Genomic DNA, 25,341 nt, shown 5'->3' on the forward strand with positions numbered 1-25,341 from the left:
AGCCACCCAGATGCCCCAACCCAAAGACTTGTAATAAAAAAAATAACCCCATCTTCCCATGCATAGTCAGTACCAGTTGTAAGCTAATTAAACTCAACAGTTCACAGGTGTCTCTGGGAAGGACTCTAACACAGAGGCACACACTCTTCTCTCTGGGGCTTGTTGACATTTTCCAGAGCTCTTTAAATTTTGTTTTCCAGTGATACCATACTAAACAGGGTAATAGGAGGGGGGAAGTTGGGACTGTTGCTGATGTATGGAGCACACCCCTCTAGTTTACTCTAGTTGGATTTTCACAAACTATAGTGGTATTGCAGCTGTCCACCATGGGGAGTCCAAGCTTTTAGTCCCCATTGTGTGAAACTTCCTGTACCCTTGATGTTGAATTGGAGCTCATTATTGGCCTCTGTAGCATGTCAGAGAATTACTTCACTTGGTTCCCTGTGTGGCTCTAGAATACCGAGTGTAGGGTGGATTTGAAGGGTCACCTTTGTCCCTACACTCCAAGAGTCACTAAAGACTTGCTATGATAGGTCTATAATGCCTTTGATGAAGAATAAAATCATACAAACTTGGGGTGTCTGGGTGGTGGCTCAGTCGGTTAAGCTTCAGACTTCACCTCAGGTCATGATCTCACGGTTCGTGGGTTTGAGCCCCGCGTCGGGCTCTGTGCTGACAGTTCAGAGCCTGGAGCCTCTTTCAGATTCTGTGTCTTCTTCTCTATCTGCCCCTCCCCCACTCACAATCCGTCTCTCTCTGGTCTCTCAAAAATAAATAAATGTTAAAATTAAAAAAAAAATCATACAAACTTATTAACCCAGACTTTGCTTTATCATTCTTCTGACCTATTAGTTTTATCCCTTGCTGAGAGCCAGAATACGGGATCATGGGCTCACAGTTACATGGGTAGTAACAGACCCGGGTTGTTTTCAAGAATTGTGCAGCTTTTGTCATCACATTGCTCACATCTCAAGTTGGAGCATTTCTGGGTTCCACCTCTTTACCACAGATTTATGGTTCTCAAAGTGTGGCCCTCAGACCAATAATGTCCTTGCTCTTCACATGGGAACACGTTCGAAATGCAAAGTAAAAGAAAATTTTTTTAATGTTTGTTTATTTTTGAGAGAGAGAGAGAGACATGGCACGAGTGGGGGAGGGGCAGAGAGAGAGGGAGACACAGAATCTGAGGCAGGTTCCAGGCTCTGAGCTGTCAGCACAGAGCCCGACGCGTGGGGCTCCAACTCACAGACTGTGAGATCTTGACCTGAGGGTAAGTCCGAAGCTCAGCCCACTGAGCCACCTAGGCGCCCCTTGAAATGCAAATTTAAAGGCCCATCTTGACTTCCTGAATCCAAAATCTTTGGGGGTGGGAGGAAGCCAGGAGTCTTTGACTTTGTAAGCCTTCTCAAGATTGTGATACACACTCAAGTTTGAGAATCACTGTACATGGGGCGCCCAGGTGGCCCAGTTGGTTAAGCATCTGACTTCGGCTCAGGTCGTGATCTCATGGCTCATGAGTTCAAGTTCCACATCAGGCTCTGTGCTGACAACGCAGAGCCTGCTTTGGATCCTCTGTCCCCCTCTTTCTCCCTCTTTCTCTGCCCCTCCCCAGCTGAGCTCTCACTCTCGTGCTCTCTCTCTCTCTCTCTCTGTCTCTGTCTCTCAAATATAAGCACTAAAAACAAAAAATTGCTGTACAGACAGGAGTTGCTTTCTGTTTAGTCTCTTGAGCTTGCTGCAGTTGATATATATATATTTTTAAGTTTATTTATTTTGAGAAAGAGAGTGCAAGTGGGGGACAGGCAGAGAGAGGGAGAGAGACACTGCCAGCGCAGAGCCTGATGTGGGGCTCGAACCCACAAACTGTGAGGTCATGACCTGAGCTGAAATCAAAAATTGGATGCTTAACTGACTGAGCCACTTAGGCATCCCTGATATTTTAACTTTTATATGAAGGGGTAAATAATGTCTCCCTTGAACTCTTTCTTGGTGCAGTTGATTGTCAGATACAGAAGGCTGAAGTCAGGATGGGCTGTGACTATGTCCCAGTGTGGACCGTTCATAGCCTTAGCCCAGGGCCCTGTGGAGACTTAGGTAGCAGCCTTGGTAACAGGTAGATAAACCTGCAGATACAGTGAGCTTATGTAGCAAAACTTTCAAAACTCAACAGCTTTTTTTGTATAAGTGTTTTGCTCAATGTTGGCATTTTTAAAAAAGTTTATTTATTTCGAGAGAGAGAGAGAGCACAAGCAGGTGAGAGGCAGGAAGAAGGAGAGACAGAATCCAGAGCAGGCTCTGCCCCGTTAGCACAGAGCCAATGCAGGGCTAGAACTCAGGAACCTAAGCTGAGATCAAAGTTGGGAGCTTAACTAACTGGGCCACCCAGGCACCCCTCAATGTTGGCGTTTTTAAGAACATACTTCACCTATGCTCCCTACCTAGAAATTTCCTTGTGAGAACTATATTAACTTTAGACAGACTACCCTGGTGGGGGATCAGAACAAGGGGAAAAATAGATGAAAAAGCAGACTTTCCTTGTGTTGATTGCCCAGAAGAAAAAAAATTCCAATGAGGAGTGAGAGACACTTCATATTCTGAGGCAAATGCTCACGGTAGGGTGGTGCAAGACTAGAGTACAGCTCTAAGAGAACACCAAGCAGTATGTGGACTGGACCATCTGTAGGGGAAAAGGCTATGAAAAAGACACAGAGAAGATGAAAATTCTTCTGCAAGGTTTTTGCAAACCCGTGTAGAGAAGGAACCAAGCAACGTAGAGCAGTTCACCTCAAGTTGGGAATCATCCTAAAAATTGCAGTAGCAATGAACTTTCTCCTACTGGGACAAGTGTAGGAGGCAGAGCCAAGTCTTACTTCCCTTAGGAAATGTAGATGCGATGCCCCCGGTGAGCACTAAGTTAATATTGGATGATAGCAGGGACAGATACTTTTCTTTTTTCTGACCGAATCCCACTGAGGTCTTTCACCAGCTTCAGAGCCACAGAAGAAAGACAAGAAAGGACAAAATCAAAACTTTTGCTTCTTCTTAGGATATCCATTCAAAGGTTTAGGAGATGATATTGGAATGGAATATAATGATAGCTTATATTTATTGAGTGCTTCCGCGCACGAAGTATTGTTCTGAGGGCTTTTCATGTGTTGAATCGTTAACTCCTTACACATTCTTATGAGCTAGGTTTGTTAGCTTCATTTAGTTGCCTTCATTCAGTTGAGGAAACTGAGGCACAGAGAGAGTGGTTAAGCAATCTGCACAAGGTCACAGGGCTCGTAAATGGGATTTAAACCCAAGCATTTTCATCGCAGAGCCCTTGCCTTTAGTTTTCATGCTCTGCTGTACTCATCCATGGGCTTTTGCTTCCTTAAGAATTATCGTAGGTTATAGCTTTTTACTACAATAAATGTGTTTGTTTATCAGACCCTTCATCATATTTGGTCCCTGGATGAGAAATCTCTGTTGCACTTCAAATCTGGAAATTTTGCATTTAAAGTTAAATTTTGCATTTGAAAACAAATATTTGTATAATATTATACTGAATGTAAAATTAAATTTTGCTTTTAAAATCAGGAAATATTTACCATGCAATATTATTATACCACTGAGTGTAAATTTTCGCTGGAAATTTAAAATATTTATTACAAGTGATGGACCAACTTGCTCCGTAATGTTTAGTTTCGTGGACTTCATGTTGTCTCCATAAAGCTTAAATGGGGTAGTGGTTGCACAGGAGTATCATGGAAATGAAGTGAGTCCTGAGTCCAATGAGCTCAAATAAGATGAACGCGATCTATTTTGTTTTTAGTAGTTTTCTTTCTTTTGACAAAGTTCACGTAAAATTGGAAACATCTGGACTCTGTCACGGTGGGTATTTTTTTGTTGTAAATCACCAAGATTGAGATTTAAAATGCTGATTTCTAGGTATATTAGTTATGTATGGGTATGTAACAAATTACCCTCAAATTTCTCTGCTTGAAACAGCAAACATTTACTAATTATCTCATGGTTTCTATGGGTCGGGAACTCCTGGGAGGTTCTTGCTCAGGTTCTTTCACGAGATTGAGGTAAAGGTGTTGGCTGGGCCTGCTGTCATATGAATGGTTGACGAGGGCTGTAGCATCCACTTCCAAGATGGCACTCACACTTGGCTCTTGGCAGGAGGCCTTGGTTTCTCACCACATGGACCTCCAAAGGGACTTCTTGACATGACCTGTGGTTTCCCCAGAGTGAATGATTTAAAAGAGAGACAAATGATCTAATCTTGCAAGTGGAAACTGTCACGTCTGCCACATTCTATTAATCAGGAGTGAGTCACTAAGAACATCATGCACTCAAGGGGAGGAGAATCAGGCTCCACCATGGAAGGGAGGAGAATTAAAGGATTTGTGGACATAGTTTAATCACCATACTCGGCCTGACTCTACACCTACTAAGTCAGACTCTCTGGGTGTGGTAATTTGCATTTTAACACATTCCCCCAGATAACACGCACACTTAAAATAGAGAATCACTGGGTGTTCAGGTGATATTTGCTGAATGATTCAATCTGGAAGTAAATGCATACTATAATGCACTCTCCCGGTTTATTTAAGAAGCCAGAACTGCTTTTCACATATTTAGTGTTCTAAATGTTTAAGGTTTATGCTTAGGCACTAAATCAGGTGCTAACTAGAAAATACGGTAAACTGTTTCCATAGGTTTCACTTTATCTGGTTGGCCCCTTAGCTCTTGGTGCTCATCTGGCCACGTGAGCCCCACTCTGATTTAGCCTATGGAGTCTGAGCAGCTATATAGTTAGACCTCAGTTATACAGATAGCCAAAAAAGGAACTTAAGCTCACAGTTAGGAAGAAATTAAGTACCTGGCTGGCAGGGCAAGGTGAAAGGATATCCTGAGGTTTTTGTCTCCAGATCAAGGGTGAGCTGGGCAATGTCTGATGATCCTGTGTGGCTTGTTGGCTTCTGCACCTGTGTGCTTTCTGTCAGGAGAGATGAGGGATACGAAACCAGGAGCTTACAGAGAACAGTCAGGGGGCTCTGGAACCCTTCTGACCTCGACATCACTCCTTGCTGGGCAGTCAGGCCCCCCCCCCCCCCCCTTCTCCATCAGAGCCAGCACTCTCTTGCCTTCCCATCAACATTAGGTCTTAATCCTCAGAATCCTTGATTCCAAGGAATGCAGTTGGTTGTTTCAGAGTGGAGGGTGCACATCATGGAAGTACATAACTCCTCTTCAGAGGCACCAACTACCCACCTACTTCCCTCCCTGCCCCGAAGAGAGAAGGCAGATATATACAGACGCTCCCAGCCTGGGTCTCACATTTCATCAGGAATTCCTCAATTAGCAGAAGTACGCAATTAGGGGATGGAAACCCCAGAGAGGATGTCACACAACACTGGCAGTGATAGAGGCCTTTTCTCTGTGAGAGAACATTGCACCCAGAGTCTGTGACCATAAACTGGAACAGCCATATGACAGAGCTGACATGCCCCGATAGGTACAACAGATTGTTCTGCTTGTAACCAATCAATACCGCAATTAACAAATATTTATTGAACACCTAGGAGGCGCGGTGGTTCACATGGCCCTCATCAGCTATTTCTTAGAGTCATGCAAAGCCTCCTAACTCCTCTGTCTTCAGGCTTGCCCTGGCCCCAATAAAATCAATTCTGTACATTGAAAACAGTGGATTTTCCTAAAATATACAAACTTGACCAGGTCACTAACCTACTTAAAATGCTCAGGTTGATGATCAGCATCCAGATAAAGTCTGCAGTCCCCAGCATGACTGAAGAGGTGAATCATAATCTGACCCCTGCCTGACTCTGCTTCCCTTTGGCTGCTGCTTCACACATTCCCCACACCGCATGCCCCCAGCATGCTGGCCTCTCTGATGCCACAGAAGAGTGGGTGAGGGCACTGGCATCAGAACACAGTAGGCTTTGATTCATGTCTCAGTTCTATGACTTGCTAATTGTGTCCTCTTGGGCAAATTACTGGACATTTCCAAGCCTCGGTTTTCTTATCTGCAAAAAGAAGCTACTAGCCTCACATGATTCTTATGAAGATTAACTGTGATAAAATTTCAAATGCTTAGTGCAGTGCCTGGCCCATAATTAGGACTGAATAGCTATTACTGTTACAGTTATTAACGATGTATGGAAAGCCCCTGGCACATAGTAGCTGTTGAGTAAAGGAGAGATTCTTTCCTCCCTGAGCCCTAGTCTCTTTGAGAGGACTAATCACAAGAAGCTGTCACTCAGAGTGAGTTGTCGTAAGAATGGCATTGATGAAGATGAAGAAGAGTTTTGAGAGACATAGAGGAAGAAGGTGGGGGGTTACCTTTAAAAAGGTTTTGTGTTTGGGGTGCCTGGGTGGCTCAGTTGATTAGGCGTCCGACTTCGGCTCAGGTCATGATCTCACAGTTTGTGAGTTCAAGCCCCGCATTGGGCTCTGTGCTGACAGCAGAGCCTGGAGCCTGCTTCAGATTCTGTGTGTTCCTCTCTCTCTCTCTGCCTCACCCCTGCTCGTGCTCTGTCTCTCTCTCTCTCTCGCTCTCAAAAATAAATAAACATTAAAAAATTAAAAAAAAAAAGGTTTTGTGTTTGCATTTGATCTTTCCTCTATTAGAACATGACTAGTAGCATCCTTCCTTGGCGGGGGGTGGGGGGGAATGCGGTTACAGGGAAAAATGGCTGTGGTCTGAGATTCAGAAGAAACTGACAACCTGACCTTGGTCAAGCCACTGCTTTCTGAGCCTCTGTTAGTTCATTTGTAAAATAGGTTTGTCTAGAGTTAACTTAGGTAACTTTTTGAGGACCAGACAGCATACTCTGGAATAAGGTGACAGTATTATGCTGTCAATCCCAAAACTCAGAGCATGTTTAAAAAAACATCTCTCAAAGCAAGATTTTTATATTTACATATAATTGATGCCGAAGCGTACATATATCCCCCAGAGATGGAGGTGGCGCACAGGTTAGAGTCACATGTCCTCTTTCCCTCACACCTTCTGCATCTCTTATCTGAGAATAGCTCAAGTAGTTCTCTGGCTAGTGTTTTCACTCCACACCACTCTCCACACTGTGAGTTATTTCCATAAAAGAAATCTTACAGGCCTCATGGGAAGAATATTTAAGCATGGACTCATGGATTCGGGAAGAATGGATTGAACTCTAGAACAGATTAAAACTCGACCTAATACCCAGTTTTCCCATTTGTGATCTGGGACTCATACTAGCCACCCTCTTGCATCACTGTGAGGTGTAAGAGGCACCTGTGGATACCTAAGATGTGTCTGTCATGTAATTGACACGTAATAGCCCTGTGTTTTCTTACTTGGGCACCTGAAATGGTTCCCTAGTGTCCTCTGAATATCCAAACCCAAAGTCTTCAGTCAAGGAGGGGCCATCACAGACTGGCTCCAAGCCTTCCCCTTTCTGATCTTATTTGTACCCCGGTATACCTCTAAGCTCCCCTTACCCAGACTCAAAGCCCTTCTGGTGATTTTTTTCAGTTACTTATTGCCTTACCTTTTCTCTCTCCTGTGCCTGTGGCCCTGCTGTTCCTGCTATCTTGATACCTTTCCCAGGCCTATGGGACTTGAAGGTCCTATTCACGTTATAGCCTTTCCCACAACCACCCCTCCCCACCAGGTGGGATCAGTCTTTCATTCTCTGTTCTCCCAATGTATGTTGTTTTACTCGTATTATAGCTCTTATCACAGTCTGCCTTGTAGCATAGTCATTTCTATGTGTTTTCCCCTCTGGATTCAGAGCCCCTGGAGGGCAAAGACTGTTGTTTCATTTTATGCTGTATTTTCCCACCCCCACAGCACCTGGTGCAGTAGGGGTTTAGCGAATACTGCTTGAATCAATGCATGAATGAAATTGTCTTTCCTAGTCCTGTTTGCAATGCTGTAATGCAGACGAGGTGAGTGTAGAATTTTGGCTTAGTGGATTTAGTTTAGCATAGGAAAGGAGTTTTCCAAGAAGCAGTACTGGCTTTGAAAACAGAAATTGCCTTTAATCTTGTGGAAAACACATGCCAGCCCTCTCCATAATAGTCTCAATTACAGGAGAGCATCATGTTACTGTAAAAACACAAATAAATAAACCCATGACAATACTGTGTTTGGGAGATAAAACCACATAAAAGCCATCTTTCCCCAACCCTCCAGCATGATAATTAAGGTCTTTCTGGAAAAAAAAAAAAAAAAAAAAAAACACACACAAACCAAAACATACCAGCATAGAACAAGTGGTATTAGGCTTAAAAACACTTCTTATACTTGGCAAGGTGGGAGAAGGGGGCTCCATTTTTTTGTTCAGCACAGACACACAGGTTCCTCCCAGCTTTTTCCAAACCTGATGCTGTATGGATTGAATTGCATGATAAATTTGGGTAATAGGGTTGTCAAATTTGGATGGCGAGAGTACCTGGAGGGCAAAGAGGGTCACCCGGAAGGTGGTGCTGTAAAATTTATCCATTTGCCATGCTTTGTCTCAACATTTTGTATCTTTCTAAGCGCTGGATCTCCATTGGCTCAAGGATGCCGTCAGTGAGCCTATTTCTATGGGCTCCAACTTTCAACTGGATTTCATTTACGGATGCCGTCTGAATGTTTCCTTGGTTCTTTTTAACTCTGTGGTTCTGGATCCAGGTTCTTCTGAGGGTGGAGTAGGAATGATTTTGTCAGCCACAGAGCGCTAAAACCAGACTGAACAGAGCCCAGACACTTCTCACCTCCACTGCCATCATCTTTCACCTGGATTGCCTCCGTGGCCTCCCGGCTGATCTCTGCAGAGTGTTCTTCAAGCAGTCAGAGTGGCCCTTTTAACATGAACTTGAGATCATATCACTTCTCAGTTCAGAGTCCTCCAGCTAGTCTCCCGTTCCACTAAGAATGCAATTCAGACGCTGTAGTTACTGTGGCCTCCACGATACTGCATGGTCTGGAGCCTCCCAGCTCGTCTCCTGCTGTCCCCTCCCATTAATCCTCTCTGACCCTTAAGCTTGCTTGCTGTTCTTAAACCAAGCCAAACGTTCTCATTCTCAGAGAATTTGCATTATTGTTCTCTTAGCTTGCAACATTCTGTTGGAACATTCCCAGATGTCCATGTGGCTCATGCCCTCTGCTATGTGTCACCTTTTTGGGGAGGTCCTGTTCACCTGTGTCTCTGATGCTAGACCAATGGCTGCCATATGGCACGCACTTAGGACATCATTAGAAAGCATGAGAAAGCACTGGCCAGTGAGTCTGGCAGACTTGGAGGGCGAGTGTGGTCTGCAGGGATGGTGGCTCAGGCGTCAGATGTCTGGTCAGGCTGGATTGCCCCATCCTTCTCCATTTGGTAGGTGTTCCACCTTGGGAAAATTATTTACCTTTCCCACTCGATGAATGAGACTATGCCTACTGTGGGATTATTATGAGGAGTAAGTCAGATGATGTTTGTAAGTGACCTGGCATTGTGTCAGGTGAACATGTTGGAGGCTTCCTAATTACTTATTCTTACACATTCTACTTTCCAGTTGTGGAGGCATGTTACATGGGGCAGGGGGAGTGTCTAAAAATGGTATGTAATTCTCATGTACCTGTGAGTAGCTGTGAATATATTTAAAGCACCTAGCCTTGTGCTTGACATATGCTAGGTCTGAATAAATGTCCAGGCCTTCCTGCTTTTAATTATCAGACTTAGATACTGCTGAAACTCAAGGTGTCAGCTGGGGCAGCTCTGTGGGCACGTAGGGATTTTGGTAAACAGAAAAAGGGACAAGTCAGCAGCTGGGCTCGGGGCGGTTCACAGTCCTGCTTGTGGTTCAACAGGGACTGCATTTATGAAAATGGCAATTGAGTCCGGGCAATTGAGACTTTGGGCTGTGCCAGCAAGTGTGGTATTTCCATTTACATCCTCAGAGTAAGTACAATTTCACCATTATTCCATTGAGGCTCTCCTTGCCAAGAAAAACCCATTGTAAATTTCTGGTTTAAAGATTCTGCAGTTTTAGGGAGTCGTACTTTTTGTTGCTTTAACATTTTCTTGGCACCATACATTTGAAGCCCCACTGGTCTACCTTGTAAATACTATACAAATGTTGTGAAAAGCTGAACCACGTCATTTGTTTTCCTAAGTTCCTTATAGGAAATGGTGATGTTCCTGCCCCTGCCAGCTACTTCTCCTGGGTTTCTGCTCAGGCAGTTTGGAGTGAGAAAGTGAGGGAAAGAAGATATATTGTCAGCAAAGGATGGAAGCTGTATTCACAAGAGTGCTTTGAGGACAGGGTTGGGCTAGGCCGGAGAGGAAAGTGTGTGGCTGGCAGGGTGTCTGTGTGACGTGCACCCATTATGTGGAACGCTCCCGCTGTACCAGCGAGTGGCCAGCTCCCAGCTAGGCCACCCGGGTGAGGGCCTCTGAGGCAGAGAGCCCCGCACAGTCTGGAGCCTCTCTAACCCAGTGTACTGAATAGGACTCCAAAGAATAGGAGCCGTGTTCCCTTTGTCACCTACAGCCCTGCTTTCAGCCCGCACAGTGAATGTGCACTTGGGGGCTCAATTGGCACTTGGAAAAATCTGCAAAAACTTTGTGTGTGCACAGTGTGTGCCCGACGGCATGGGGGGAATGGAGCGTGCACTCTGGAGATGTCTGGGGGCTGGTGCTTGCAGAGGAGGGGCTGCCCTCTTTATGCTGCAGGGTCTGCCAAGAATGTGCCGCCCTTGACAGTGTTGTGGCCAACAGGAAAAGCATTCATGGCATCTTAATGAAAGGCAGCAGTTCCTTTCTTCAAGAATAATAGGCATTCTTTTATTGAGCTAGGTCCCTTTTTGGAGATGGAGAGAGAAGCCAATTATTTTTCAGTTAAAATTTATTTTTTTAAACAGTGATACCTCAGTTGCAGATTACCCTCGCTTTGCCATAAAGACATTTACAGCTAGTCTCGTGACATGGTTTTAAGCTGCTGTCTTATAAAACAATCATGTGATATGCCAGGATGTGATAAGGCATCTAAGACTTCTGTGTCACATCTGTATAGATGATTTGCCTTCCTCTGTAGATAGAAAATGGATGTTTTCTGAAATGGAATAGGTCTATTGCCTTTTACCTTGCATCTTGCACATAGTCTAACATACCTGTTTTTACTGAAATTGGGGAGTTTTCTCCTGTGGACATGATAATACATCCTTAAGAGGGAGTTTGATAAGGGAGAAAGTTGTCAAGTTCAAAGGATGGACGTATTTGAAAGCACCAATCTGAAAGTCATCTTTGGGTGATAGATCTTTTCGTTGGAAAGAAACAAGGTCAAGACAAGTGGTTTTTAATGTGTTGGAGGAAATGGTCTGCTCTGTTTCTCATCTTCTCTAGACTTCTTTACAGTCTTTTTTTTTTTTTAATACTTAAGTGGAACTTGGCATAATGACCTCCACATTTCAGCTGTGCATATGTTCTATGTATAAATGGTGAAAGACAACAGAGCCATTCCTGACTATTTTTCACACTATTTACCCTAAGAGGCCCCTATCAGGAAATGACTTCCTGTTGGAGGCAGTAATTTGTGTTTGGGCTTGGGTACTGTCAGTCTGAAACTAGCCAAGAGAGGTCATGCTATCTGCTGCACCGTTTCCTAGTGAAAAGACGGGCCAAGCCTTTTGCCTCTGAAATCCAAGCACTACAAAGGCTGGTAATGATGCCTGGGTTTGAGTGTAGAGAGGTGTCAGTTTCTGAGAGAAGCTGTTAACTGTGGAGGCGAGCTTTCTCCTTGGGAGATGGGTGTTGTGGATCATTCTGACATCTCAAAGCTTTATTTCCTGGTGATCATTAAAAGGGAGGAAAGAAACATTTTTTGGTCATCTATGTTTTAGGCATGGTGATGGGTACTTTAACCTCTATTAATTCATTTTACTTCCACTAATTTTAGTAGAATTTAGATCATTCTGTCAGCCACTGGAAATTAAAACATTTTCTCTCATTCTGCCCCCGTGCCCCCAGACATGTTAGGAGAATATTATCAGATTAAACCAGTTTGGGGTTAGTACTTTCCTTTAATTGTTAAACTCAGTTATTCTGGCTAAGACCAGATTTTTTGGTGAGGATAGAGCTGAAACTTGAGTAGTGTAGATTGAGCGCTGGAAATGAAGGTCAACTTCATGCAAGTAGCTTCTCCATGTTGTCGGTGTGCTCTTAGGCTCTGGTGCACGACACTCCCAGCTGCCGTCACTGTGCCCTTTTGCTCCATTCTGTCTACTGTCAGGAGTCATGTGGTACTAACCTTGGATCTTTATGAAGGGCTCACTTTTGACCGAGTCGACAGATAATTGTGGAGTGCTTTACAGTTTGCCAAGAGCTTTCACTGGTATTTGCTCTTCACTTCAGAATTACAGGATAGGTTTTATTAGCCCCATTCATTTTGTAGATAAAGAAAACGAGGGCCACAGAGGTTATGCATCAGCTATGGTGTCCTATCCAGCAAGTGACAGAGCCAAGGTTCTAGGCCAGGGATCTTCGTCCAAGTCTACTGCTTCTTCATACTGCGGTTACTTTCGTGTTCAAAGTGTGTCATTTCTCATCTGTTCAAGAGATATTTGGTTGACGTGGGCTTTGAAGGCAGACGGCTTTGTGACCTCAGGTAACCTGGAGTCTCAGTTCCCTCATCAGTTAAATGATGATAGTAATAGCACCTTTCCAGTAAGGCTGTTGTGAAGTGCTTTGTACATTGTAAATAGTGTTTGCCATTCCTCCTCCTCCTCCTCCTCCTCCTCCTCCTCCTCCTCCTCCTCCTCCTCCTCCTCCTCTTCACCACCACCACCACGACCACCACCACCATCATCAGCTCACTCTGATCTGCCCTCACTAGGGAGACAACCTAGGATGTAGCTGTGCTATTGAGAATCACTAATTCTGATATGAGAAGCAAACATGACACCAGAAAACCAAAAATTGTGTGCTATGTTGAGAACTGCGGTATGCTAAGGGTGCTGGGGAAGCTTAGGGGAAGGAACATTTATACTTTAATTGCCAAGAACCCAGCTGTCTAGGAGCTTTACTCTCCAGTGGTAACGTCCTGTTTTATGCATTCCTTGCTGAAGGCAGTATTTCATGTACCAGGTCTTACGGGGATTTTGTGTACATCCTGTGTGAGGGAGGAGGGAGAAATAGAGTGTGTCTGGCTGAGGGAACCTGGTGGTCATTTGGGGAAATCAGGCCTATATTTAACAATTGGAGGACTTTCCAGGACAAAAGAGATGCTGTTGCTTTGGTGTGCCGTGTTCCTTGTGAGTGTCACAGGAGATTGGAGACGAGTGGGTTCCTTTAGGCTGGTGAGTGAGGTGGACTTTGAGGTGGAAGTAGGCCTAGAGGTGGGCCTGAAAGAACGTTGAATTTGATTTATGAGCTGCAAAGGGGCAGAGCGTCTGAGCAGAGGTGGAGCCGTGAGACAAAAGGCTGTGAGAGTCTGGCCTGGCTGGAGGGAGAGTCTGGGGAGGTGGGTGGTCCAGGAGGCAAGTGATCCTCCATTCCTACAGGAGAACCTGCCTGTGGACCCCGGCAGGGTACACATAGCTCATAATAACATCTTTGTGTTCATCATGATGTTTCTGGTCATTCTGGGGGAGCTAAAAACCTAGAGACCTGCAGCGTGGACGCTAGGTCTGAGTGGGTCTGTGAACAGCACCCTTGCTGCAGCCTCTTTGTTTGTGAGCTGTTTGCCTGCATTTAAATGCCATTTACATACGGAGCTGTCAGAGTTGAGTTGGCCCATGATTATTCCTTGATGTATGTTGGAAAAAAAAAAAAAAGAAAGAAAGAAAGAAAAGAAAACCCTGGCTAATGAGGAGCTGGGTTCCTTTTCTCCATTGATGACAGCTTCCTTTCTGATCTGATGGTCCGTCAGAAACTAAGGTGGTGTGTGACTGTGGGGTTATGTCCCCGCCGAAGCCGTCTTTCCCTCAGAGTTGTAATTGATGGGGAGACCTGTCACTTGTTATGCTGATGCTGTGCAGATTTTTGTGCAGCTGCCAGCCAAGAGAGTTTTAGGACAGCATCTGATTGGGTGCAGGTTGTGGCAAAAGCGATAATAAATAGAGAGCTGGTGAGGGTAGATTTTGATTGACCCGAGATTGTATATTATTAAACTGAGTCTGCATGTACATGTCAGTTTATGAAGAACCAGACCCATAATCCAACTTAGGGCTGTGGCAGTTTGGGTTTATTAAATGTGCTTTATATCACTATTAATATTGAGGAGCGGAGAGGAATATCTGTAATCTTTTAATCTATGCAATAATGGTTTGGAGGGAGATTACCAGACACATTGGACTATTGTTTGCCTATAATTGTATTCAGAACTCTTGGAAGCATTGATTTGTTTCTGGCATACTGATTTGGCTCAACAGTCTCATAAAGCTCTTTTATAGTCTTCTTTGCTTTGGATTTTCCAAAAATAATTGGAGAATAATAATAATGTAGCTGGTGATAAAGAAGAGAGAGTAAGCTTGAGAGCAAATTTCCAGCCAAGTGGATAGCCATAAACATCTTCTGTGCTCATAAACACCTGGGTCTGTGACCTTTGTGTTTATAAGATATTTATTGCCTCATGGGCTTTCTCCTTGGGGGTTATCACTTCAGTGCCTTGTAAAATTTGATTGTTTAGTAAGTAGATGCTGAATTTTTGCTGAGTGGGGAAAAAGTGTCCCTCTCCTCAGTTTTCCTTGGGAACAACTGATCTGCCCACAGGGACAGATCTTACCAAGTACAGAAGCAGGGAGCTTCGTTGTACTGGAGTTCCAGTGTGGAAACAGACGGTGGGACCCATCAAGGTACCTTTTTGTACTTAATTAAGTGGCTTTTAATGGAAATGAGTTTTGAATGAAAGCCAGTGGGGCAACATATTGAATAAACCGAAGTAGTGATGATGTATTTTCTTCCTTAAGTAGAAATGAAGTTTTTGATCCCAGTCAAGGAACCTTTCTTGACATTGTTACCACCTTCTCACCCTTTCTTCCCATTTCCAAAACTGGCCCGAGGAAATGAGCCAGAGAAATGGTCTCCAGGTTCAGCTTCAGTGACTCTAATAAGAAGGTATGATTCAGTGACGCACAGGCACAGGTAGATGCCTTCCATCTTCAGTGGTCCATTTAATCATTTCTTCAGGAAATTCTGGGCACTCTGTCAACCGTTATCTTCCCCCTGATGCTATTACTTAATTGTTCCTGAAGGAAACAGAGTTGGATCCCTGTGAGTGGACAGGTATGCTGGACTGCCTGTGTAAGCTAGTAGTCGTTCATGGTCCACACAGTGGGGAGCAGGCATATGGGGGAAGTTATCAAGGAATTGGCATCTTTAGAGAGCTTTATTATAAGTGAACCAGCTCTATTATAACTCAAATATGAGCCAGTCTGGAGGTGGATAAGCCCCATATTTATCGAAGGAGACTGTTCCACCTAAGATGTCGTTTCTTGTTCCATGAGGTTAATTGCTGCTACATTTCATGGAGTTTATGAGGTGTGCTTTCGTCTGCCCTGCTCCAATCAGATGGTATTGCTTGGAAGTAATATTAGCACAAGATTGGTTCAGAGCTGTTTCTACAGTGGCACTCCACAGTGGACCTTGCTTGTGGGTAGAGAGGAGAAACCCTACCACAGTGGCACAAGGGAGTGAGATACAAAGGCAATCAGTTAGTCAATAGTGATTTTTATCAAACACCAACTCTGTGCCTAGCTTTGTGAAATATGAAAGAAGCATGTGCTCCGGGCCCCAAAGGTGCCTTCTATCCAGTTGGGGAGAGAGAAGTGTAGGTCAGTGGTTCTGCAATATGGCCCCCGGGTCGGTTGCATCATATCCTCTGGGAACTTGTTAGAATTGCAGATGTTCAGGCATCACCTCAGAATACTGCTAAAGTTCGAGAACGTTTGCTTTAGGTTGAGCACTTCTAGGGGAAGAAATGAGTAAACAAGGCGCATGGAATTATGGGCTGCTTTCTTGCAGGGCACAGGAAAGGAAAGAAAAAGATACCACAGGATGCTGAGCCCAGTTGTCACTTACCTGTGAAAGGGGTGAGGGGAGGGAGGGAGCCAGGGTCATCAAGGTAATATCTCTGGGGAGAGGGAGTACGAAGCCAGGTTTTGAGGAGTGAATAGGAAAGCAAGAGAGAGCATCATAAATGAGCGCACATGTGGTGGCGAGCGTCTGTTCCTTCAAAGAGCTCGGCTAAGTATAGGGAGAACACGAACTCACAAACTCTAGCCAAGAAAAATAAATGTAAAATCAAGTACAGAACTCAGGCAGTTTTGTGAAGAAGGAAAAAAAATGTTCCTCACAAGTTGAATTCTAGTGTGAGTTCATCTCTTTTATCACCTCTGGCAGGGGTGCAGTTAATTGGGGCCAGGGATCTTGTACCTGGAGAGGCTTCATAAAGTGAGGATCTCAACTGGGGGATTTTATTTGCCTAAGGCCACTGCTTTAAAAGTGGGAGGCCCGTGGCTCTCATGAAAAAGAGGGATGACTGTGTGTAAGAAAGGATGAGCTGCCTACTCAGGGAAAGGGCTCAGGGTTTGTAAAGTGTGTCATGTATCCTGGAGAGAGGGATCTAGAATCTCCCTTGGGGGTGGATCCAGAGGAGTGGGGATGTGAGGAGATACACATTTAAGCTTCAGGAGTTTTTGTTTTCCTTTAAAGGCAGAAAAGAGCCCCTGAATTTTACCACACAGAGAAGTGACACGATTAGAGTTCCATTTCATGCATCTAATTACAGGGACATCAGTGACTGGAGGGAGGTAGGTAAGTCAGGAGGCTCTTCTCATTGTAAGGATGAGAGATGACAAGGCTTTGAACTAGTGCAGTTCTAGAAAAAAGATGGTGTGAGGAGTCATGGTGGTTGAAAGTGGGAGGGAAGAAACAGGGACCACCCATTGAGCTTAGGTCTTACGTAGATGGTTTAATAAACTCCTTACACTGCCATTGGTAGATCTCAACTGTCACTGTTTTAATGGTACGGAGATTGATTTTTCAGAAGGTCCGGAAGCTTTGTGGTGAGGAAGTGGCAAATTGAAGATTTGACTCAAATCTGTCTGCCTGAAAAGCCTGTGCCCTTTCCACTCTAGATGCTAAACTTTGCGAAGAGAATGATACATTTTGTTTAGAATTGGGCAATTGTTGATCTTGGCCGAAGTCTTGAAGGCTGGGAGGAGGTGTTAAGAGAAAGACAACAGCATAGAACATTAAATTAAAGTTTCTTTGGTGGAACTATATCTTAAAGAGCGTCAGCACAGGACACCTAGAATCTTGCCCCACTCAAACGTGGACACAGGGTCTGTGCTGTTTTCTCTATTGACCAGTGATCTGGAAGTCACAGTTGAGAATGGAGTCTTTGATCCAGTATTTGCTTAGGCAGTTCTGTGAATCCTGGTCCCTTGAGGACATGCACATGGCTCCTACTCCTATTTTGCTTTGGTATGAAGGTTGCGATTTTAACTTTACAAGGTCCTGTTGCTTACTTCGTCTCACTTCCTGCAAAGGTCCCCCACATTACGCAAAGAACAAAAATAAGTCCAAAATGGAATCCTAGGGAAATGGGGGGAGGAAAGACTATAGCTGAACCCGGATTTTGAGTTGTTTAGTCTAAGCTATTTGTTTTCTTATCTCCACCTCCTGGCAAGCATATTGGTACTTGGCAATGTTAGGAGATAAGCAGAAGCATCATCCTTTCTGCACACCTGAATCTCCTTTTCAGCAGCTCTGCTCCTCCTCTGCCTCTTCGCACACACACCTTCCCAGGTGTGATGTGCTGCTGTGTCCGCCTTGGTTCCCTCTCCCAAGGAGAAGCTGTGGAGACCTGGTGTTGGGTGTCAGGTTACACCTGGAAAGGAGCCTGTGTTGGCTAGTAGTTGGCTTGCTGTGGGATTAGGCTGCTAGCCTCATTGAATCTGAACTTCACTCAGTGTAGACTCTCAGGGAGGCATGGGGAATTTGTTTAGGTAAGGAGCCCTTGAAAGGAGCCCATTTGGTGAACTGTATGTCAGCAGCAGCGATGAAAAGATGCCTGAACCTGTGTCCCACAGCAGCATAGTCTCTCAGCAAATTAGTAGATTGCTCCCGCTGTCTACTAGGAAGAGTGCCTAAAGGAAGTGTCTAAAGGAAGTGTGCAACTCTTCCTTTACTGGTTTGTGTTCTTAACTGGTGACTGCGGTTTTTATTGGGGAACGCACACATCAAACTAGTATCACTGTGCCAGACGAAGTATCAACAGGTTTCCCTTACACTGGGGGTCGCTTCAGCTCACGCTCACTCAGCTCATGCCAAACGGTATGGTGATGTTAGCTTTTATGTACACATAAAAGGAAGTCTTTGTTAAATACTGGAGAAGTTTATGATTGCTAGGTGGGAAAAAGGCAGGAGGGTCTCAGTCATACAGGGAAAATTATGAGTGTTCCAAATGAACAGTGGCAGAGAAATGGGCATGAAGGGTATTGAAGGGATTCTGTTTAGGTGCCTTCAGAGGAATTGAGAATGATGTATTATGAACAGACAGCCTGACTTCAAATCCTACCTTGACCGACACCTTACTTCTGTCTGCCTCAGTTTTTTCATCTGTAATATAGAGATAATACTACCCACCTCACAGAACTATTGTAAGATTTACTTATATAATGCCTGTTGAGTGTTTAGCTTATTCACGGAATATAATCAATAAATCAGTAATTAATAAATATACCATTTAATTATATCATGAATCATCATTATTGTTTGTGGAAATTGGTACCTTTGGGTCATTTGTTGTGGCAGAAGTATAAATTCTCTAGGAACACAAGAGAACCAGTGCTCGATTTCTGTCTCCTGGTCTTGGCTGGGTTACACTGTGTACTCTTTCCATCAGTTCTATAATACCTCAGTTCAGAGCACCTGCCATGCTGGACAAGCCACTTGAGCATTTCTGTTTTCTTTGGACATCTTCACCGTTCCCCTCATTTTGACAAGGCCATGGAAAGGGAGCAGCCAGATCAGGAGGTGAACGTTTGGCATTGCCAGTGGCCGTAGTTCTCACTGTGGCTCAACTTTTGTCAATTTGGGGTAGTTCCTAGGGAAATTGAGCTTTGCAACTTCTTATGTGTGTGTATATTTCCTGATCTGCTCTGGAGGACAGCTGAAGGCTGAGTCTGTTTTGGAGATTGTGAACAAGGTTGGTGAGGTTTACACTTGCCACACACTGATACCTCCTTTCCACTGCTGATTGTGTGTGGATAGGAACTTACATTCAGGAAATACGTTTACTGACACAGATTTGCTGGGCTATTCTAAAAAGGAATTCCTCTCTTTACCCAGTAAATAGAGCTTCCTTTAAGCTTTACACAGTTCTCTTTTTAATGTTAAGTTTTGTTACCTATATGAACAAGGCCACTTCTTTAAGTGTCAGACCTCCTCTGTTGAATGGATCACTGCCATCTAATGATATAAGAGAAATCTCTCTGGGACAGAAGAACCTGAAACAGTGGTTCTCAACTCCGGAGACACTTTAGAATCACTTAGGGAGCTTTTAAAGGATCCCAGCGCCGGGGTCACCATTCCAGATACTCCGTAGTTGCTCTACTGTGGCACCCGGACATTGGTGTTTTAAAAACATTCCTCAGGTGATACTAGTGTCTGACCAGATTGAGACCCGAGAGGATTTTTGATGGAAGATCCAATGGAATGAGAGCAGTTCTAGTCTTTTTTCAGCAGTAGCCCTGTTGCCTTCCACGGCAGCGCTCCCTTGGACAGCCGAGCGGTGCAGCTGTGCTGGGATGGCAGTGCAGAGGGTAGCAATTGTGTCTTCCCACCGCCCATCTAGTGCCCACTTACACTGATGCCCAGCTCCACCCCTCCCCCACTGCACGTGTCTCGGATGACTGAAATAATGGAATTGAGCCCAGATTTACCAGCTGGTCATTTTTACTTAATCCCGAGCCTTTTCCTTTCTGCGATCCATGAGGGGGCAGGTCCACAAGCAGATACTTTTATCGTTCCAGAAGGAGAAAGACAGCTAGCTTTGAGATTCTTGAGTCATAAAAGTGGTCTTTGGTTAAGATAATAAGGGCTTGCTGTGTACAGGAAAAATGTCAGGTAAAGGGGTGATACCCGTGGTGCCGCTCGTTACCTCTTTAAGCACCTAGTTCGTACCAGGGCTGTGAGTTCTGCACACCAATGGAAATGGGTTCTCTGTTGCCCAATTTTGCTCTTAAACACAAATAGCTGTTTTGTTTAGGGGAATTGGGGCCTCTTTTTATTCTTCTCCTTTTTATTTTTTCCTTTTTAGATATCCCAGATTGCATCAAAGCCTGCAGCTGTAGTTATTCATAAAGGGAGAATTCTATGAACACTGGAGAACATGGCCTGGGAGTTTGATAAACTGTTATTTTTTGGTTTTGTAGATTGAGCCGTATCAAACATGTACTTAAGCAAGAGAAGCCCCTTGCAAGTGCTTTTATGTACAGTTTAGTGTTAATTTTCTATCCAGAGGTTATTTTAATTTCCCACAAAGCTGTGGGTTAGCAGAGTAAGTCCTTATTGTCTCCAATTTATGCATAAAAAAATTTAAGACTCAGAGAGGTTGAGTGACCTGGCTTAGGTGACAGAGCTGGGCCTTTCAATGTAAATTCCTTCAGTACACTGAGCTTTGGGTAGTGCTTTTGCTGGGATTAGAACACCCTATAAATGTCACTAATGGCATCTCAGGGTTCTGTTTGTCCTAGCTATTGTAGTTTGAATCCTTCGTTTGCATTTGCGTGTGCTTGCTTGTGTGCATGTGTGTGTGTAACTCCATTAATATTAAGCATCTTGGCCATTTGCTTCTGCGGAATGCAGTTGATAGCTGGAAATGTACATTTGACGTGGTCAAGAGAGTGTCATCTTTTATTAACAGTTATAATTTTTGTCCTGCCAAGGAGCCTATATTCACTGTTAGTCTATCGTAAGTGTGGCTATTCAAGTGTAGTATTTTATTTGTAGGCAGAGTATTTTTCTCAGCCTGTATTGTTTGCTTAGAATGACAACGTTGAAAGCTTAACACATTGAGAAGATGAAATTTTTCTGGGTGGTCTGTGGGTTGTTTTCATTCACCCAACAAGTGATGGGGTGAGTGCCTACTGTGTGTCAGGGGCTGTTTACTTTACTTCCATCTTAAGGAAATCTAGCATAAAAATAAAGCCGCACATAGGTTAAGGGAGAGTCTACACTCAGTTTTGGTTATGTCTTTTTCATGCTAGTTTGGCTACTGAGCTTTATTGGTTTTTTGACTTTCAGGAGACAGGGTTTCCCCTAGTCGCTCGATACGCCCAGGGTGGGAAATGCTTTCCTTGCTGCCCAGAAATATCTCATGGAGAGGTGCTTGTGGCTGCTGGGAATTTGGAACGAGCCACCGCACATGGAGCTGCCTGGGTGGTGCTCTGTCATTCCATCCGGTTTTCCCTCTTCCCCTCATTTGTGCTCCCTCCTTACCCTCTCAAGCGGAGCCTCTCTTCGCTCCTTGGTTCCTGCATGCCAGAGAGGTTAATTTTACCCGAATGTGATGACAGTAGTCAGGGTTGAAGATCTCAGATGCAGAAAAGTGGATTTTGTACTCAGGAGCCGCTTCCCTTGTGCATTAGCACAGCACATTTATCTCCATCCCAGAGAACTTCTACTACGGAGATAGATCGTGACCATTAAAGAGGGGGGAAAAGGAAGGAAAAAAATCTGTGTATTCTGAAGATGGTTGCAGTAGATGCTCCACTAGAAATCTGAAGCATGAAGTGCATGTTAGAACATGACAAGGAGTCTCCTTAAAACAGGAGGACTGAACGGGTGAAAGGAAAGCACTCCTGCCATTTTAAGGGATGCAGGCATTGACTCCTCACCTTGGTGAAAAGAAACAAAGCTTTTCTCTTTGGTTGATATCAGTGGGCTTTCAGAGTCTCAGGGGAGGAGACAAGGGTTGTTCTGTCCTTTATTTATCTTGCTTGAGCCACCCCTGGAATCTTTGGTGGAATGTCTCTGAGATTGCTCACTCTCAGCTGTCTGTAGCCTTGTGGCCATTGTATATGTTTATTCTCACTGAGGAAGCCCATGGCAGGCTCTTCTTCCTCTTCTGTTTTTTGTTTTTGTTTTTTGTCTTGTTTCTTTTGTAGACAAGGGCATTCTATAGTAATTCTCTTGTAGAAACCTCCATGCCTCAAATCCTGTCACACAGAACAGGTTGTGAATAATCAACATTCTGTGAGGACTTGATCAGATGTCTGGGAAATAGGATTCATATCTTGTCTCTATAGGAGATATCAGCCTAAATCTGTCAGCTTACCCTTCATCCTTGCTGGCAGAGCCCCAGTTTCATTTAGATGTTCACATTCCGTGTGGACTTGAGTTCCAGGGAGTACATCGTGATTAATCTAAGCCAATCATGATAATTCCACTCCTCCTTCTGGTTAGAGGTTCAGGTCTGGCCAACTGAACATTAGGAAATCTTGTGTGGATGCTTCTGGAAAAAGTGCCCTTGCATCTGAAGAGAGAAGAAACGTCTAACTCTCATCTCTGGCGGTTGTTTGTATGTGGTGCTTTGCAGGTGGCAGCAGCTCTCTCTGAACCATGAGGTGGCCTCAGAGGGCAAACCAACATGTAGGGGACAGAACAGCTGAAAGAAAGATAGGATCTTTGATCATCTTGTTCAGCTGCTGAGTGACCAACCTAGACTCACTCATTCTATCTGAGGACTTCTTGTTATGTGTGAGGAAAACCAGTTCTTTTTTTTTTTTTTTTTAAACTTCAGAGGGAGCATTCGAACAGGGGAGAGGGTCAGAGAGGGAGGGAGAGAGAGAGAGAGAGAGAGAGAGAGAGAGAGAGACAGACACTGAGTCTAAAGCAGGCTCCATGCTCAGCACAGAGCTTGACACAGGGTTCGATCCTACAACCCTGGGATCATGACCTGAGCTGAAATCAAAAGTCGGACGCTCAACCAACTGCACCACCCAGGTGCCCCACCAATTCTTATTTAAGCTATTTTAGTTGAGTTTTTTGTTTTCCTACAGTCCAGTGTATTCTGATATACTGTCTTACTCATCCATCAGATGGTTTGAGATAAAATCAGAAAATGTTGAAAATACTTTTGCATGTGTGTTATGCTCATGATTAGCATAAATATTGTCAATATCACAACATCGTGCACTGTTTAGTGTTCTTGTACTTTGCTCCTGGATCACTTTTTCTGGCACTTTTCTCCATAGCAAGGGGACAGGCCATTAGGCTGAAAAGCAGCCATGTAAAAGATTGTCTGGGACTTTCTCAGCAAGGTTTCTATAACAATTGACATGATAAACAACTCTTGAAAGTTAGTATGAGGCAAAAATTCCTGATAAACTCATGTTTCTTATTGTTGGAAAGTGGCAAATAAATTAACCCAGTATATTTCCCCTTTGTCTTGCTTTGCTAAGTAGCTCTAATCCAAATTTGATGTTAATGGTATTCCATCTAAAATTCCAAGTGTATCTTTCTTCTAATTTTTGCTATTTGGTTTTATTTATTTTGGTTATTGTAACAAGTCAGTAGTCTGTATTACATCCTCATTGAAAGTAGCTAACCACCTTTGGTTTCACTGTTACTGAGGAAACATTTCTGATTAGCTTAAAGGAGTGTCCCAGATACCTTGTAATGGATCATACTTGTTTGATTACTCATTCACCCATTCATTATACAAATGCCAGCCAGGTACTTGAATATATATATATATATATATATATATATATACACACACACACACACACACACACACATACACACGCACACACATATATATATATATGTGTATATATACATACATATATATATACATATATATACACACACGTATACGTATATATATAGATACATATATATACACATATGTATATATATATGTATATATCTATATATCTATATATATATATCTATATATATTAGTTTGGGTATAGGGCACAAGAAAAGAAAGCACTAGGAACTTAGAATTATGCATTAACAGAGCACTTAAGTTAGGGGAAAGTCATTTTTCATTGCTGGTCCTGAGGAGAGTTTTCAAGTTGACTGAAAAGTATTGATTTGAGGAATGCTGATGATTGTCATCACCTTTTCCTTTCTCCGAACTAAGTGTAATCCCTTTAGAAGTTGAGAGTCAGAAAACCTTTATTAATAGTGAAAGGACAGGAAAGGAAGACTTTCCTAGACATCACAGTACTGTAATCAGCATTCAATCCGGGAAATTCTGGGGGCCAGTAAATACTTTATTTATATACTATGATTCTCATTTCACTTTCCCCAACCAAGGAAAGGGGGAGGGAAGGTTGGAGTCTTTTTCATTCTTTTGCAATTTGCTTCTTTTGAAAGCCTTTTCCCTTCTAAAGGAAGGTAAAAACAATCTCCTTGAGTAGTGTGATTGCAGTTAGGGAACAAGGTTTTTATTCTCTGAGTTTTGTGCTCTGGTGGAGGCATTGGAACATCATCACTGGAAATGAGATGCTGAACCCCAGGATTACTTCATCCTGAAGATTCCAGAATCTGAACAATAACAAGGATCAACCAGTTTGAACAGCTTCTTGATTGGTGTCTTGTAGCTGCCAGTCATGGTCAAGAAACACCTCCCTTCTCTGTTGTAGATCATTTGGTCTTTCCAGAGGATCAGAGAGTCTGGAAAGACCCATGTTCCTCTTGTCTTTTGTGCATCAGTCTTAGCCTTGCTCAAAGCCATGGCTTCCCTTCCCTTAAGCCAGGAGCCTACTGTCCTGTCAGGAATGTAGGTTTCCTTTTTTTCCTTTTTTTCTTTGTTTGAGTCCTATGACAGTGTTGTGCCTTTGTGTTGGGCATCAGATGGATCCCAGGTGGCTCACCTTTTAAAGAGAACCTGCACTAAGTGGCAGGGAGAAAATAGAATCATCCATATTGATGATGAAAAATCTCAGGAGGCTTCCATTGTACCCTAAATCTTCTCTCTTAAGGTGGTGAGAGAGTGAGGTATAGAATTTGAAAGTAAAAATCCTTATATCCCTCTACTCCGTAATTGAAAGATACTTGGCTTTGGCCCTTGACATGATTTAAATGGTGATACATTTAAGTGATGCTTTGTGACTGAGTTAATTTTCAGGGTTTTAACTCATTTGCTATGTTGGTTCAGCAGCCCCAAGCAGCAGTAGTATTTTGTGTGACAATTTCAAAAGATTGTTTGAGTCAGTGGTAGTAGTCGTCCCTAAGGTAGCCATTGTGCTGAAATTTTTAGAAGAGCCTCTAGGTGCTGAAATCTGTATCTTCCTTTCTTTTCCAGAAGAAGTGTGTTGGTTGAGGTTGTGAGATCTGGAACTGGATTTAACTT

The 25,341-nt window shown here is 43.6% G+C and overlaps 1 protein-coding gene and 1 long non-coding RNA gene across 5 annotated transcripts in view; one reads left to right on the plus strand and one right to left on the minus strand.

Moving 5' to 3' along the window:
* The window catches only part of AUTS2 (activator of transcription and developmental regulator AUTS2), a 1,111,391-nt gene that overhangs the window by 189,527 nt on the left and 896,523 nt on the right, over positions 1-25,341 (plus strand). The window lies entirely within an intron of this gene.
* Positions 3,714-8,529, minus strand: LOC122209344. The gene is made up of 3 exons (XR_006197565.1): positions 8,451-8,529; positions 4,874-4,990; positions 3,714-4,222 (listed from the first exon to the last, which is right to left on the minus strand). It is a non-coding gene; the product is annotated as an uncharacterized LOC122209344 (long non-coding RNA).

This window comes from Panthera leo, chromosome E3, assembly GCF_018350215.1.
Source record: "Panthera leo isolate Ple1 chromosome E3, P.leo_Ple1_pat1.1, whole genome shotgun sequence".
Lineage (NCBI taxonomy): Eukaryota > Metazoa > Chordata > Mammalia > Carnivora > Felidae > Panthera > Panthera leo.